Source organism: Leopardus geoffroyi, chromosome D3, assembly GCF_018350155.1.
Source record: "Leopardus geoffroyi isolate Oge1 chromosome D3, O.geoffroyi_Oge1_pat1.0, whole genome shotgun sequence".
NCBI lineage: Eukaryota > Metazoa > Chordata > Mammalia > Carnivora > Felidae > Leopardus > Leopardus geoffroyi.
In genome coordinates, this window is record NC_059339.1 from 37,589,540 (window position 1) to 37,605,907 (window position 16,368).

The following is a 16,368-nucleotide window of genomic DNA, read 5'->3' on the forward strand; positions in this document are numbered from 1 at the left end:
TGTTGTAAGTTTAAGATATTAATTTTAGTCCTATAACTATTACTAAGAAAATAAACAAAAAATATGTAGAAAGGGAAAGAAGGAGGAAGTCAAAATGTTGTACTACAAAAATTAAACTAAATTAAAAAAAAGCAGCAATATGGGAATCAAAGGACAACAGCAACAAAAAACAGACATACAGAAAAAAGAGAGCTAAGCGGGAGAAGCAAATTCTTCCTTATCAGTAATTACTTAAATGTAAATGGATTAAACTCTGCAATCAAAATTCAGGGATTAGCAGATTGGGTAAGTAAAATGACCTGACCTATTTATATATCTACAAGACACTCATTTAAGATATGAAGAGACAAATGTTTGAAAGTGAAAAGATGGGGAAAAAAATATTCCCTGTAAATGGTAAACAAAGAAAAGCTAAAGTAGTTATATTAATATTATAAAAAATAAGCTTAAAGTAAAAGTTTATAAAAGACAAATAAGAATATTATATTTTGATAAAAATGTCAATTCAGCAAAAACATATAATAATTATATACATATACACGTTTAACCATAGAGCCCCTAAATATATGAAGCCAAAACTAAAGATTATGAAACAAACAGTTCTACATAATATTTGGAGACTTACTACAACTCTTTTTAAAATGTTTTTATTTATTTGAGAGAGAGAGAGAGAGAAAGAGAGAGAGAGAAAGTGAGCAGGGGAGGGGCAGGGAGAGAGGGAGACACAGAACATGAAGCAGGCTCCAGACTCTGAGCTGTCAGTACAGAGCCCAATGCAGGGCTCCAACTCGTGAACTGTGAAATGATGACCTGAGCTGAATTTGGACACTTAACCAACTGAGCCACTTAGGCACCCCTTACTACACCACTTTTAATAATTGATGGGAGAACTGGACTAAAAAAATTAATGAAGAAACAGAGGACTTGAACAATACTATAAAATAATTAGACCTAAAAGCCATGTACTGAACACTCTACCAAAAACAGCACAGTATACATTCTTCTCAAATGTACATGAACATTTCCCAGGTTAGACCATATGTTAGAGGACAAAGTAAATCTCAGTAAATATCCAAAGATTTAAATCAACACAAAATATCTTCACAGTAAAATCATTCACAAAATATCTATACAATGGATTGAACTAGAAACCAGTAACAGAAGGCAAACTGGGAAATTCACAAATAAGTGGAATTAAATTGCCCATTCTTTTTTTTAATGCATATTTATTTATTTTGAGAGAGAGAGTGAGCAGGGAAGGGCAGAGAGAGGTGGGAGAGAGAGAGAATCCCAAGCAGGCTCCACACTGTCAGTGCAGAGTCTGATGCAGGGCTTGAACCCATAAACCATGAGATCATGACCTGAGCCAAAACTAAGAGTCAGACACTTAACTGACTGAGCCACCCCAATGCCCCAATTCTTAAACAACCAATGGGTCACAGAAGAAATCACAAGGGAAATTGGAAAATACTTTGAGACAAATGAAAATGAAACACCGCATACCAAAACTTATGGGATAAAGGAGAAAAAATGTTAAGAGGGAAGTGTGTGGTATAAATGCATATATTAAAAAATAAAAAATATTTTTTTTAAATTTAGGTTTGCTTTCCCCCTGAGCTTGAGTGTGTTTATTTTTGACCACTTCTTTATATTCTTTGGTGGGATGTATATGGCTGATTCTTCCAACATTTCACGTGCACACATACACACATTATTTTTGAGACAGAGAGTGTGAGTGAGCAGGGGGTAGAGAGAGAAAGGAGAGAGAGAGAATCCCACGAGGTGTAGAGAGAGGGAGAGACTGTGCAGAACTCATAGTAGGTCTCATGCTCACCCAAAGTGGGGCTTGAGCTCACTGAGCATCAGGTCACCAAAGTCAATGCTTAACCAACTGAGTCACCCAGCCCCCCAAAAAGAAAAAAATACCTTTAAGGAATAATTTAACTTGCACCATAAGGAATTTTTTAAAAAGACACATTAAACTCAAAGCTAGTAGAAGGAGGAATAATAAAGATTAGAGTGGAACTAAAAGAAACAGAGAACAGAAAGTTAACAGAGAAGGGCACACCTGGGTGGCTCAATAGGTTGTCTCTGACCCTTGATCTCAGCTTAGATCTTGATCTCAGGGTTGTAAGTTCAAGTCCCGCGTTGGGCTCCATGCTGGGCATGAAGCCTACTTAAAAAAAAAAAAAGTTAATGTATAAAACTAACAAAAACAAAAGCATATCAACAAAATTGACAAACCTTTACCTAGAGTAAGGGGGAAAAAGACTTAAGTAACTAAAATTGGAATTTAAGTAGAATCCTTACAACTAATCTTACAGAAACACGAATGATTACAAAAAATACTATGAATAATTATATTTCAGTAAATCTAATGATAACCTACACAACATAAATGAATTCCTGGAAACACAAACTACCAAAAATGCCTTAAGAAGACATAGAAAATCTGAAAATGTCCATATCCAGTAAGGAGATTGTATCAATAATCAAAAGCCTCCCAAAGAGAAGCATAAGACCAGAAGACTTCACTAGTAAATTATACCAAATATTTAAAGAAGTATATATGCCAATTCTTTCCAAACTCTTCCAGAATTTAGAGTATCATTCCAAGAGGACAGTATTACCATGATATCAAAGACATTACAAGAAAATAAAACTGCAGATAAATATTCATTATCAATAGAGATGTAAAAACCATGAACAAAATACTAGGAAACTGAATTAAACGGTATATTAAAATGGTTATACATCATGACCAAGTGGGATTTATACCCAGAATTCAAGTGTGATTCAAACAAGAAAATCAATTTAACACACCACATGAATGGATTGAGGGTGAAAAAAACACACACACATGATAGTCTCAATGGATGAAGAAAAAGTACTTGAAAAAAACCCATCATCCTTTCATCATAAAAATACACAGAAAACTAGGAATAGATGCAAGCTTCCTTAATATGATAAAAGACATTTATGAAAACCCACAGCTAACATCATACTCAGAGGTGAAAGGTGGGGCAATTAGGCAACATAAAGAAATAAAATTTACCTAAATTAGAAAGGAAAAAGTAAAACCATCCCTATGTGCAGATGACATGATCCTATATATAGAAATTCTAACGACTCCATTCTAAAGACTCACACACACAAACTCTGCTAAAGCTATTAAGTGTATTCAGCAGAGTTGGAGGGAACAAGATAAATACTCCAAAAAATCAATTATGTTTCCAATAAAAGAAACCATCAACAAAGTAGAAAGAAAAACTACAGAAGGGGGAAAAATATTTGCAAATCACATATTTGAAAAGGGAATAATATCCAAAATATATAAGGAACCCATATAACTCAAGAGTGAAAAAAAAAAAAAACTGGGCAAAGAGGGGCACCTGGGTGGCCTTAGTCAGTTAAGAATCTGACTCTTGATTTTGGCTCAGGTCATGATCTTATGGTTTGTGAGTTGAGCCCTGCATTCGGCTCATGCTGACAGTGCAGAGCTTGCCTGGGATTCTCTCTTTCTCCCTCTTTCTCTGCTCCTCCCATGTGCACACACACTCTAAATAAATAAACAAACAAACAAACTTTAAAAAAAAAGTGGGCAAAAGACCTGAATAGACATTTCTACAAAGAAGACACATGAAAGGCCAATGGGTGCATGAAAAGATACTCAATGTCACTAGGCATTAGGGAAATGGAAATCAAAACCATCATGAGATATCACCTCACACCTGTTGGAATGGCCATCATCAGAAAGATAAGAGATAACTGATATTGTAGTAGACGTGGAGGAAAAGGAACACTTGTGCACTGTTGGTGCAATTGTAAGAAGGAGCAGCCACTATTAAATACAGTATGGAGGACCCTCAAAAAAATTAGACACAGAACCACCATATGATCCAGCAATTCTACTTCTGGGAATGTATCCAAGGAAACATAAACACTAACTTGAAAAGATATCTACACCTCCATGTTCATAACAACATTATTTCCAATAGCCAAGACATGGAAACAATCTAATTGTTCACTGATGGATGACTAGATAAAGAAGGCGCAGTATACATATATACAATAGTATACTATTCAGCCATAAAAAAGAAGAAAAACCTACTACAACATGGTTGGACCTTGGGGGCATTATATTAAGTGAAATAAGTCAGACAGCGAAAGACAAATACTGCGTAATCCCACATGTAGAATCTAAACAAAGCAAAACAAAAACGCGTAGAAAAAGAGATCAGACTTGTGGTTACCAAAGGTAAGGGTGCGGGGGTGGGAGAATTGGAGGAAGGTGGTCAAAAGGTACACATTTCTAGTTATAAGATAAACAAATATTAGGGATAAAATGTATAACACGATGACTATAGCTAAAACTGCTATATGATATACAGGGAAGTTAAAAGAGAAAATCCTAGAAGTTCTCATCACAAGGAGAAAATATTTTTCCTTTTTTCCCTTTTCTTTTTATTCTATCTATATGAGAAGATGGATGCTAGCTAAACCTATTGTGGTAATCTTTTCACAATATATAAAAATCAAACCATCATGCTGTATACCTTGAACTTACGTAGTAACGTGTGTCAATTATTTCTTGATAAAACTGGAAAACAGTTAATTGTGTTTCTATTCAGAAGCAATGAACAATCAAAAAAAGCAAATTAAGGAAACAATTCGATTGCATCTAAAAGAATAAAATGCTTAGGAATAGATTTAACCAAAGAGGTAAAATATCTGTATACTGGAAATGTAAAAATTGCTGACAGAAATTAAATACCTAAATATTTAAATGCAAAGACATGTCTGCTCATGAGTAAATGAGACGATATCATTAGGATGTTAATACTAGGAAAGCAATCTATAGATTCAATGCAACGCCTATCAAAATTCCAATGATCTTTTTTTTTTCAGAAACACAAAAGCCAGTTTTTGAATTCTTACACAATTGAAAGAAGTCTTGATAGCCAAAACAATCTTGAAAAATAAAAACAAATTTGGAGTATTCACAGTTCCTAATTTAAAAACAAGTTCACACTAACCAAAACAGTGTGATATTGGCCTACTTACAGACATATAGACCACTGGAATAAAATTGAGAGTCCAGAAATAGACCCTCACATGTATGGTCAATTGATTTTCAACAAGGGTGCCAAGACCAATTCTATGGGGAAAGAATAGTCTCTTAACAGATGGTGCCAGGATGACTGGACATACACATGCAAAAGAATGAAATTGGACCCCTGTCTCACACAATATACAAATACTAACTCAAAAATGGGTCACTGACCAGGGCGCCTGGGTGGCACAGTTGGTTAAGCATCCAACATTGGCTCCAGTCATGATCTCAGGGTTCCTGAATTCGAATCCCACATCAGGCTCTCTGCTATCGGCACAGAGCCCACTTCAGATCCTTGGTCTCCCTCTTTCTCTCTGCCCGTCCCCTGCACTCTCTCTGTCTCTCTCTCTCTGTCTCTCTCAAAAATAAATAAGCATTTAAAAAATGGGTCAATGACCTAATAAAACTCATAGAATAAAATACAGGGGGAAAATCTTTATTACACTAGGTTTGGGAATAGGAAAAACAAAATCATAAACACCAAAGAAAAAATAACGTTGCATTCATTAAAATTTAAAAACCTTTGCACATCAAATACTATTATCGAGAAAGTGAAAAAGACAACTTATAGACTGGGAGAAAATACTTGCAACTCATGCAACTAATAAGGATTTAATATATAAAATATAGAAAGAACTTTTTTTTAGGAGGGAGGAGCCAAGATGGCGGAACAGCATGGAAGTTTTTTGTGTGTCTCATGTCCATGAAATACAGCCAGACCAACACTAAACCATCCTACACACCTAGAAAACTAATTGGAGGATTAACACAACAATCTGCACCACCTGAGCCACAGAATTCAGCAGGTACACGGCGCACAGAGGTGAACTTGGGGAGAGAGAAACTGCAGAAGGTAGGCAATCTCTTTTGCAGGTGGAGAGGGGACGGAGACTGGGGAGGGGGGAGAATACGGGAAAAGCACCCCTCCGCAAAAGCAGCTGGAGAGAAAGTGGAAAATTGGAAACAGCCACAGGGACTAAACTAAAAAGGGAGAAAGGAGAAAGGAGAGGGTTTAAATTCCATTAAGACTGTAAACAAGGGGAGCGCAAAGGCTGCAACTCCGCAGCTCGATACCTGGCGGTGCTCTGGTGGGAAGGGCGAATCCCCAGGAACAGAGTGGGGTCCGGGAGGTTCTCGGGCCACACGGGGAAAAGCAGTTCCACTGCTGGAAGGACATTTGGTAGAGACTGTTGAAGCCACCTGGTCCCAGCAGACCCCCGAAGGCGGCCACATTCGCTGGTGCTGGGGCAAGGTCGTTAAGTGTGAAGCCAGGTGCCAGAAGTGTGTTGTGATTTTCCATAATCCCTGAAATGCAGCTGGTACACTGTCTCACAAACTTTTTCTGGGGCGGGCTGGTACCTGGCTGCAGTCTCGGGGCACCGGCAGCAGCAGGGTCCAGCAGGCGTTCCTGGGTGCAGCCGGCATTTGGCCATTGCTCGGTGAGACCCTCCCACAGAGGGGTGGAACGGGTTACAGCTACAGTCCTTCGGACGTAAGGGGCCTGGAAAAACAGCCGCATCTGAGACAAAACTCAGGAGAGAGGTACTGCCTGGGGCCTGGTCATGGAGAGTAAAAAAGCGGGGAGTGGACAAGAGCTGAAGACAGAGGACGGGTGCACGACTGCTGATCTGGGAGAAGACTTGGTAGCTGAGTGGCGCCATTTTTTACCGCTCCTGCTCATGCGCACACGCACCTATGAGCACTGCAACACTCTACCCCAGTAGGCTAGCAGCGCCATCTAGTGAAGAGCAGAGCTGTTACACTGAGCCCTGCCCAAGTGAGCCACTTCGCTCTTCAAGAACACAAGTCTCACCTCCGGCTTAGTTTATGGACTATAAAGCACTACGTAGACTGAATTCTAGGGGAAAACGAAGCAATTTCAGTCCTACTTCAATCTGTTAGCAGGTTCATCTGTTCAATTTTCTTTCTTTCTTTTTCTTTTTCTCTTTTATGCTTCTTTTTCATGAATACAGAAAGAAAACAATTCATTTTTATTTTCAATTTTATTAAAAATATCTTTCTTTAATTTTTATTATTATATTTTTTACTTTTGTGTAATTTTTTTAAATTCTATTTTAGTTCCATCATTTTATTTTAGTCTACTTCAGTGTATTCACCTTTTCAAATTTTCAATTTCCTTTTTTTCCTTTTTTTCTCTTTTTCATTTCTTTTCTTTTTCTTGAGTGCAGAAAGACAAAAACTTCATTTTACTTTCAATTTCTATTACAAATATTTTTATTTAATTTTTTTACTATATTCTTTGCTTTTATGTAAATTTTTTCAAATTCTATTTTACTTCCATCATTTTATTTTAGTCTACTACAGTCTATTCACTTTTTCAAATTTTCAAATGATTTCTTTTTTCTTTCTTTTTTAAATCTTTTTTCTCTTTTTTGTTTCTTTTCTTTTTTCTTAAATACAGAAAAAGAAAAAATTAATTATTTTTAATTTTTATTAAAATATTTTTCTTTAATTTTTTTCTATTATATGTTTTACTTTTGTGTATATTTTTTAAAATTCTATTTTACCCCCATCATCTCATTTTAGTCTACTTCAGTGTATTCATTTTTTCAAATTCTCAAGCTTTTTCCTTTTTTTTCTTCCCCCCACTTTTTTCGTTCCCCCATTTTCAACACCCAGACCAAAACACACCTAGGATCTAGCATCATCTATTCGATTTGTGTGTGTGTGTGTGTGTGTAATTTTTAATTTTAATATTTTTTTAATTTCACTATTTTTTTAATTTCAATTTTTCTACCTCATTAATTCCTTTTCTCCCTTCAAAATGACAAAACGAAGGAATTAAGCCCAAAAGAAAGAGCACAAAGAAACGACAGCCAGGGATTTAACGAACACAGATACCAGCAAGATGTCTGAACCAGAATTTAGAATCACAATAATAAGAATACTAGCTTGAGTTGAAAATAGATTAGAATCCCTTTCTGCAGATATAAAAGAAGCAAAAAATAGCCAGAATGAAATTAAAAATGCTGTAACTGAGCTGCAATCACAGATGGATGCAGCAGCGGTAAGGATGGATGAGGCAGAACAGAGAATCAGCAATATAGAGGACAAATTTATAGAGAATAATGAAGCAGAAAAAAAGAGAGAGATTAAGGCAAAAGAGCACAATTTAAGAATTAGAGAAATCAGTGACTCATTAAAAAGGAACAACATCAAAATCCTAGGGGGCCCAAAAGAGGAAGACAGAGAAATGGGGTTTAGAAGAGGTATGTGAGCAAATCATATTGGAAAACTTTTCTAACCTGGGGAAGACACAGCCATCAAAATTGAGGAAGCACAGAAGACTCCCATTAGATTCAACAAAAACCGACTATCAACAAGGCATATCATAGTCAAATTCACAAAATACTCAGGCAAGGAGAGAATCATGAAAGCAGCAAGGGAAAAAAAAGTCCCTAATCTACAAGGGAAGACAGATCAGGTTTGCAGCAGACCTATCCACAGAAACTTGGCAGACCAGAAAGGAGTGGCAGGATATATTCAGTGTGCTGAATCAGAAAAATATGCAGCCAAGAATTCTTTATCCAGCAAGGCTGTCATTCAAAATAGAAGGAGAGATAAAAAGTTTCCCAGACAAAGAAAAATTAGATGAGTTAGTGACCACTAAACCAGCCCTGCAAGAAATTTTAAGGGGGACTCTCTGAGGGAAGAAAAGATAAAAAAAACACAACAACAAATAAATAAATATCAAAAGCAACAAAGATTAGAAAGGACCAGAGAACACCACCAGAAACTCCAACTCTACAAGCAACATAATGGCAGTAAATTCATATCTTTCAGCACTCACTCTAAACGTCAATGGACACAATGCTCCAATCAAAAGACATAGGGTAACAGAATGGATAAGAAAACAAGATCCATCTATATGCTGTTTACAAGAGACCCACTTTAGACCTAACGACACCTTCAGATTGAAAATAAGGGGATGGAGAACCATCTATCATGATAATGGTCAACAAAAGAAAGCTGGGGTAGTCATGCTTATATCAGACAATCTAGACTTTAAAATAAAGACTGTATCAAGAGATGCAGAAGGGCATTATATCATAATCAAGGGGTCTATCCACCAAGAATACCTAACAATTGTAAACATTTATATGCCAAATGTGAAAGCAACCAAATATATAAATCCACTAATCACAAACATAAATAAACTCATTGATAGTAATACCATAATAGTAGGAGACTTCAACACCCCACTCACAGCAATGGACAGATCATCTAATCAAAAAATCAACAAGGAAACAATGGCTTTGAATGACACACTGGACCAGATGGACTTAACAGATATTTCAGAACATTTCATCCTAAAGCAGCAGAATATACATTCTTCTCCAGTGCACATGGAACGTTCTCCAGAATAGACCATATACTGGGACACAAATCAGCCCTAAGTAAGTACAAGAAGATCGAGATCATACCATGCATATTGTCAGACCACAACGCTATGAAACTTGAAATCAACCACAAGAAAAAATTTGGAAATGTAACAAATACTTGGAGACTGAAGAACATCCTATACTAAAGAATGAATGGGCTAACCAAGGAGTTAAAGAGGAAATTAAAAAGTATATGGAAGCCAATGAAAATGATAACACCACCACCCAAAACCTCTGGGATGCAGCAAAGGTGGTCATAAGAGGAAACTATATAGCAATCCAGGCCTTCCTAAAGAAGGAAGAAAGGTCTCAGATACACAACCTAACCTTATGACTTAAGGAGCTGGAAAAAGAATAGCTAATAAAACTCAAAACTAGCAGAAGACAGGAAATAATAAAGATTAGAGCAGAAATTAATGCTCTCGAAACCAAAAAAAAAAAAAAAAAGGTAGAATAGACCAATGAAACCAGAAGCTGGTTCTTTGAAAGAATTAACAAAATTGATAAACCAGTAGCCAGTTTGATCAAAAAGAAAAAGGAAAGGGCCCAAATAAATAAAATCAAGAATAAAAGAGGAGAGATCACAACCAACACAACAGAAATAAAAACAATAATAAGAGAAAATTATGAGCAATTATATGCCAATAAAATGGGCAATCTGGAAGAAATGGAAAAATTCCTAGAAACATATACACTAACAAAACTGAAACAGGAAGAAATAGAAAATCTGAACAGACCCATAACCAGTAAAGAAATCAAATTAGTAATCAAAAATCTGCCAAAAAACAAGAGTACAGGGTCCCATGGCTTTCCAGGGGAATTCTACCAAACATTTAAGGAAGAGTTAACACGTATTCTCTTGAAGCTGTTCCAAAAAATAGAAATAGAAGGAAAACTTCCAAACTCTTTCTATGAAGCCAACATTACCTTGATTCCAAAACCAGACAGAGACCCCACTAAAAAGGAGAACTATAGACCAATTTCCCTGATGAACATGGATGCAAAAATCCTTAACAAGATATTAGCCAACCAGATCCAACAATACATTAAGAAAACTATTCACCACGACCAAGTGGGATTTATACCTGGGAAGCAGGGCTGGCTCAATACCTGCAAAACAATTAACGTGATTCATCACATCAGTAAAAGAAAGGACAAGAATCATATGATCCTCTCAATAGATGCAGAGAAAGCATTTGACAAAATATAGCATCTTTTCTTGATAAAAACCCTCAAGAAAGTAGGGATAGAAGAAGCATACCTCAAGATCATAAAAGCCATACATGAAAGAACCAATGCTAATATCATCCTCAATGGGGAAAAACTGAGAGCTTTCCCCCTAAGGTCAGGAACAAGATATGGATGTCCACTCTCGCCACTGTTATTCAACATAGGATTCGAAGTCTTAGCCTCCGCAGTCAGACAACACAAAGAAGTAAAAGGCATCCAAATCGGCCAGGATGATCAAACTTTCACTCTTCACAGATGATATGATACTTTCACTCTTCACAGATGACATGATACTCTATATGAAAAACCCAAAAGATTCCACCAAAAAACTGCTAGAACTGATTCATGAATTCAGAAAAGTTGCAGGATATAAAATCAACGCACAGAAATCGGTTGCATTCCTATACACCAAGAATGAAGCAACAGAAAGAGAAATCAAGGAATCGATCCCACTTACAATTGCACCAAAAACCATAAAATACCTATCAATAAATCTAACCAAAGAGGTAAAAAAATTTATACACTGAAAACTATACAAAGCTTATGAAAGAAATTGAAGAAGATACAAAAAAATGGAAAAAGATTCCATGCTCCTGGATAGGGAAGAACAAATATTGTTAAAAAGTCGATACTAACTAAAGAAATCTACATATTCAATGCAATTCCTATCAAAGTAACACCAGCATTCTTCACAGAGCTAGAACAAATAATCCTAAAATTTGTATGGAACCAGAAAAGACCCCGAATATCCAAAGCAATCTTGAAAGGTGTAATCATCAAGACAGTATGGTACTGGCACATGAACAGACACTCAGATCAATGAAACAGAATAGAGAACCCAGAAATGGACCCACAAACATATGGCCAACGAGTCTTTGATAAAGCAGGAAAGAATATCCAATGGAATAAAGATAGTCTCTTCAGCAAGTGGTGCTGGGAAAACTGGACAGCGACGTGCAGAAGAATGAACCTGGACCACTTTCTTACACCATACACAAAAATAAACTCAAAATGGATGAAAGACCTAAATGTCAGACAAGAAGCCATCAAAATCCTCGAGGAGAAAGCAGACAAAAACCTCTTTGATCTTGGCCGAAGCAGCTTCTTACTCAATACATCTCCTGAGGCAAGGGAAACAAAAGCAAAAGTGAACTACTGGGACCCCATCAAAATAAAAAGCTTCTGCACAGCAAAGGAAATAATCGGCAAAACTAAAAGGCAACTGACAGAATGAGAGAAGATATTCTCAAATGACATATCAGATAAAGGGTTAGTATCCAAAATCTATAAAGAACTTATCAAACTCAACATCCCCCCCTGCCAAAAAAAAAAAAAAAAAACAATCCAGTGAAGAAATGGGCAAAAGACATGAATAGACACTTCTTCAAAGAAGACATCCAGATGGCCAACTGACACATGAAAAAAATGCTCAACGTCACTCATCATCAGGGAAACACAATTCAAAACCACAATGAGATACCACCTTACATGTCACAATGTCAGAATGGCTAACATTAACAACAGATGTTGGTGAGGATGCGGAGAAAGAGGATCTCTTTTCCATTGTTTGTGGGGATGCAAGCTGGTGCAGCCACTCTAGAAAATAGCATGGAGATTCCTCAAAAAAGTAAAAATAGAACTACCCTACGACCCAGCAATTGCACTACTAGGTATTTATCCACGGGATACAGATGTGCTGTTTCGAAGGGACACATGGACCCCCATATTTATAGTAGCACTATCAACAATAGCCAAAGTATGGAAAAAGCCCAAATGTCCATTGATGGATGAATGGATAAAGAAAATGTGATATATAGATATAGATATAGATATATAGATATAGATATAGATATAGATATAGATATAGATATAGATATAGATATATACATACACACAATGGAGTATTACTCGGCAATCAAAAAGAATGAAATCTTGTCATTTGCAACTATGTGGATGGAACTGGAGGGTATTATGCTAAGTGAAATTAGTCAGAGAAAGATAAAAATCATATGACTTCACTCATATGAGAACTTTAAGACACAGAACAGATGAACATAAGGGAAGGGAAACAAAAATAATATAAAAACAGGGAGGGGGACAAACATAAGAGACTCTTAAATATGGAGAACAAACAGAGGGTTACTGGAGGGGGTGTGGTGGGGGGATGGGCTCAATGGGTAAGGGGCACTAAGGAATCTACTCCTGAAATCATTGTTGCACTATATGCTAACTAATTTGTCTATAAATTTTAAAAAATAAAAATAAAATTAAAAAAGAACTTTTTTTAAATTAAGTTTTTAAATTTTAATTCCAGTATAGCTAGCACACAGTGTTATATTGGTTTCAGGTATATGATTTGAATATATAAAGAACTCTTACAACTCAACAATAAAAACAACCCAATTAAAAAATTTACAAAGGACTTGAATAGATGTCTCTCTGAAGAAGATATGCAAATGAAAAGATATATACATGAAAAGATTCTCCACATTATTAGTCATTAGGAAAATGCAAATCCAAACCACAATGAGATACCACTTCACATCCACTGGGATGGCTATAAGAACAACAAAAAGTAGTAAGAAACAAGTGTTGGCCAGGATGTGGAGAAATTGCAACTCTCATACATTGCTAATGGAAATGTAATTACATTGCTGTGGAAAATGGTTTGGCAGTTCCATAAAAAGTTAAACCTGAACTCACCATATAGCTCAGCAATTAGACTCCTAGATATATACCCATATTGAAGACAGGCATTTAAACAAAAAATCTTTCATGAATCTTCATAGCAGCATTATTCACAATAGTCAAAAGGTAGAAACATCCTGAGTATCTGTGCTTGGGTGAATGCACAAATAACATGTGGTATATCCATGCAATGGAATATTATTTGGCTATAATAAAGAATAAAGTATTAAAACATGCTAGAATGTGGCTGAATCTTAAAAAAAAAAAAACATGTTAAATGAAAGAAGAAGACAGACACAATAGGTAACATATTATATGATTCCATTTTTATGTGAATGCCCAGAATAGGTAAATCCATCAAGACAGAAAGCCAATTAGTGGTTGCCAGGAGCTGGGAAATGAAAGAACGGGGAGGGCTCCCTTATGTGGAGTTTTCTGGTGTTTTTGGTGATGAAGGTGTTTGGAACTACATAGAGGAGGTGGTTGCACAGCATTGTGAATGTACTACATGCCGCCGAACCATTCAACCTAACATGAACGTGGTTAATTTTATGCCATGTGTATTTCACTTCCATAAAAATGAAGAAGAGAGAGAAGAGAAGCATGAAACTTGCAGGCCATGAATTTAGACAACTTTTAAGTGTGGCTGTAGATGAGAGTACAGAAATGGAACTGTGGATGGTGGAAGAAGTGGGGTCAATAGGTGTTTTCTTTTGTTTTAAGATGGGAGAAAATAATGTTGGAAAAGTGTTTATCTTTGCTGGGACACCTGAGAGCCTCAGTCAGTTAAGCAACTTTGGCTCAGGTCAGAATCTCACGGTTTGTGAGTTCAAGCCCGATATCCAGCTCTCTGCTGTCAGCACAGAGCCTGCTTTGTGCCTCTACCCACCCCGCCCCCCTGCCCCTCCCCTGCTTGCACAGGCTCTCTCTCAAAAATAAATAAACATTAAAAAAATTAGGAAACAAATGTATTTCTTTACTGATGAGAATTACTATCAGAAAGCTGATCTGCAAAGATATCCTTGGGTAAACGAAAGAGATGGCTTTACAGAGATTTATCCTCAATCATATCTGCAAGAGTATCCCCTAAAGTGAGGCAGTCATGGGCAAACAAAAAGATTAATTGAACTTAACCTACACTATATAATAAACACAAAGATAGAAATATTATAAAGTATATAAAATACATAAACATGACAGTGCTGTTCTGGAGTTACCCATTCCTCCTGCTTAGGGCACTGGTAAGCCCACAGGCTGCCATGGGTTACATGAACAGGGAAATACTTGTATGGGATCTCTTTTCCTTTTTCCTGGGACTGCTGGGTTTATTGGTCTCTTTCCCTATCTCATACTGTTTCACATCTATCTCAACCTAATCCACGTTCAATGACGACCACCTCTTAGTACAAACTGTGTTCTGTCTCCAACTTGAATTATTTCAACTGAAATCTTCAAAGTTCAGAGACTTTCGGTCCCAGCTATACCAATTTTATCACAGAATTTCTATTACTATAGTCTTTGAGTTCCTGTGGCATTTTACACATGATGCAATACATACAGCTTAAGAGATGTGACTTTATCTAAATATGAATGCCCTCTGCAGATGCCTTCTACAAAATGCCTGCTGTCTCTGAATTATTTGTACAAAATGTCTTCCTCAGCCAGATTGGGGAGTGTGGGTCTAGAGCTCTCTCTGGAGTTAAGAGGATAGCACCCTCTAATTTCACTGTTGTCTTAAAGATCTTCCCTGACTTCAGTTTTTCAGATGTACTTTCACTATGTCTATCTCTTCTAATACACACTTCCTGACTACAGAAATTAATTTGAAAAATTCTCTCTTTATGGTTTCATGAGGATTTGCTGAGTTAATGGCTTTACCTGGTGAATTTTACCCAGAGACTCGTGAAGAGCTTGCCCTGAGCAGATAGCACATCTTGCCGTTTTCTAGGGATTGTTCTGGGCATACTGTCCCCTCAGGATCTAAAAGGGTGTTTGTTTAGTTGCTACATTCTTATACACTAGAGGCATTGGGATTCAGTCAGAGACTAATGATTTCAAACTACTTATTGTCACAATGCATTTCAACCCAAATGCATTTGAAACCATTTGAAATACTATTAGTTTCTTTCTCTATTATATAGGTTGACTACATAGCAATAGAACTAGCATAGCATGCCAAGTATTTTTAATGGGAGAAGGAGGAAATCTTTATACAGAAAAAGCTAAAACTAGAGTACATACTTTAATAACATAATGCTCAGAATTCAGTCTTTTTTTTATTGTACAAAAGCTATTTTAAGAAAATGCCTTGGGGTGCCTGGGTGGGTCAGTTGGTTAAGTGACTCTTGATTTTGGCTCAGGTCATGATCTCAGAGTTGGGGAGTTTGAGCCCTGCATCAGGCTCTGTGCTGACAGCGTGGACCCTGCTTGGGATTCTCTCTCTCTCTCTCTCTCTCTCTCTCTCTCTCTTCTGTCTCTTTGTCTCTCTGTCTCAAAATAAATAAATACACTTTTCTTTTTTTTTTTTTTTTTTTTTATTTTTTTTTCAACGTTTATTTATTTTTGGGACAGAGAGAGACAGAGCATGAACGGGGGAGGGGCAGAGAGAGAGGGAGACACAGAATCGGAAACAGTCTCCAGGCTCTGAGCCATCAGCCCAGAACCTGACGCGGGGCTCGAACTCACGGACCGCGAGATCGTGACCTGGCTGAAGTCGGACGCTTAACCGACTGCGCCACCCAGGCGCCCCTAAATACACTTTTAAAAAGAGTTTAAATTTTTTTAAAAAAAATAAAAAAGAAAATGCCTTATGTTCCTAATTTTAACAAAGATGTGTATAATGACTCAATTCTAAACTATATCATTTAGTTCTAACTAATTTTGTCACTAATATTTTATTTGGGGTACAAAAAATATTTTTTTTCAGTCTTTACA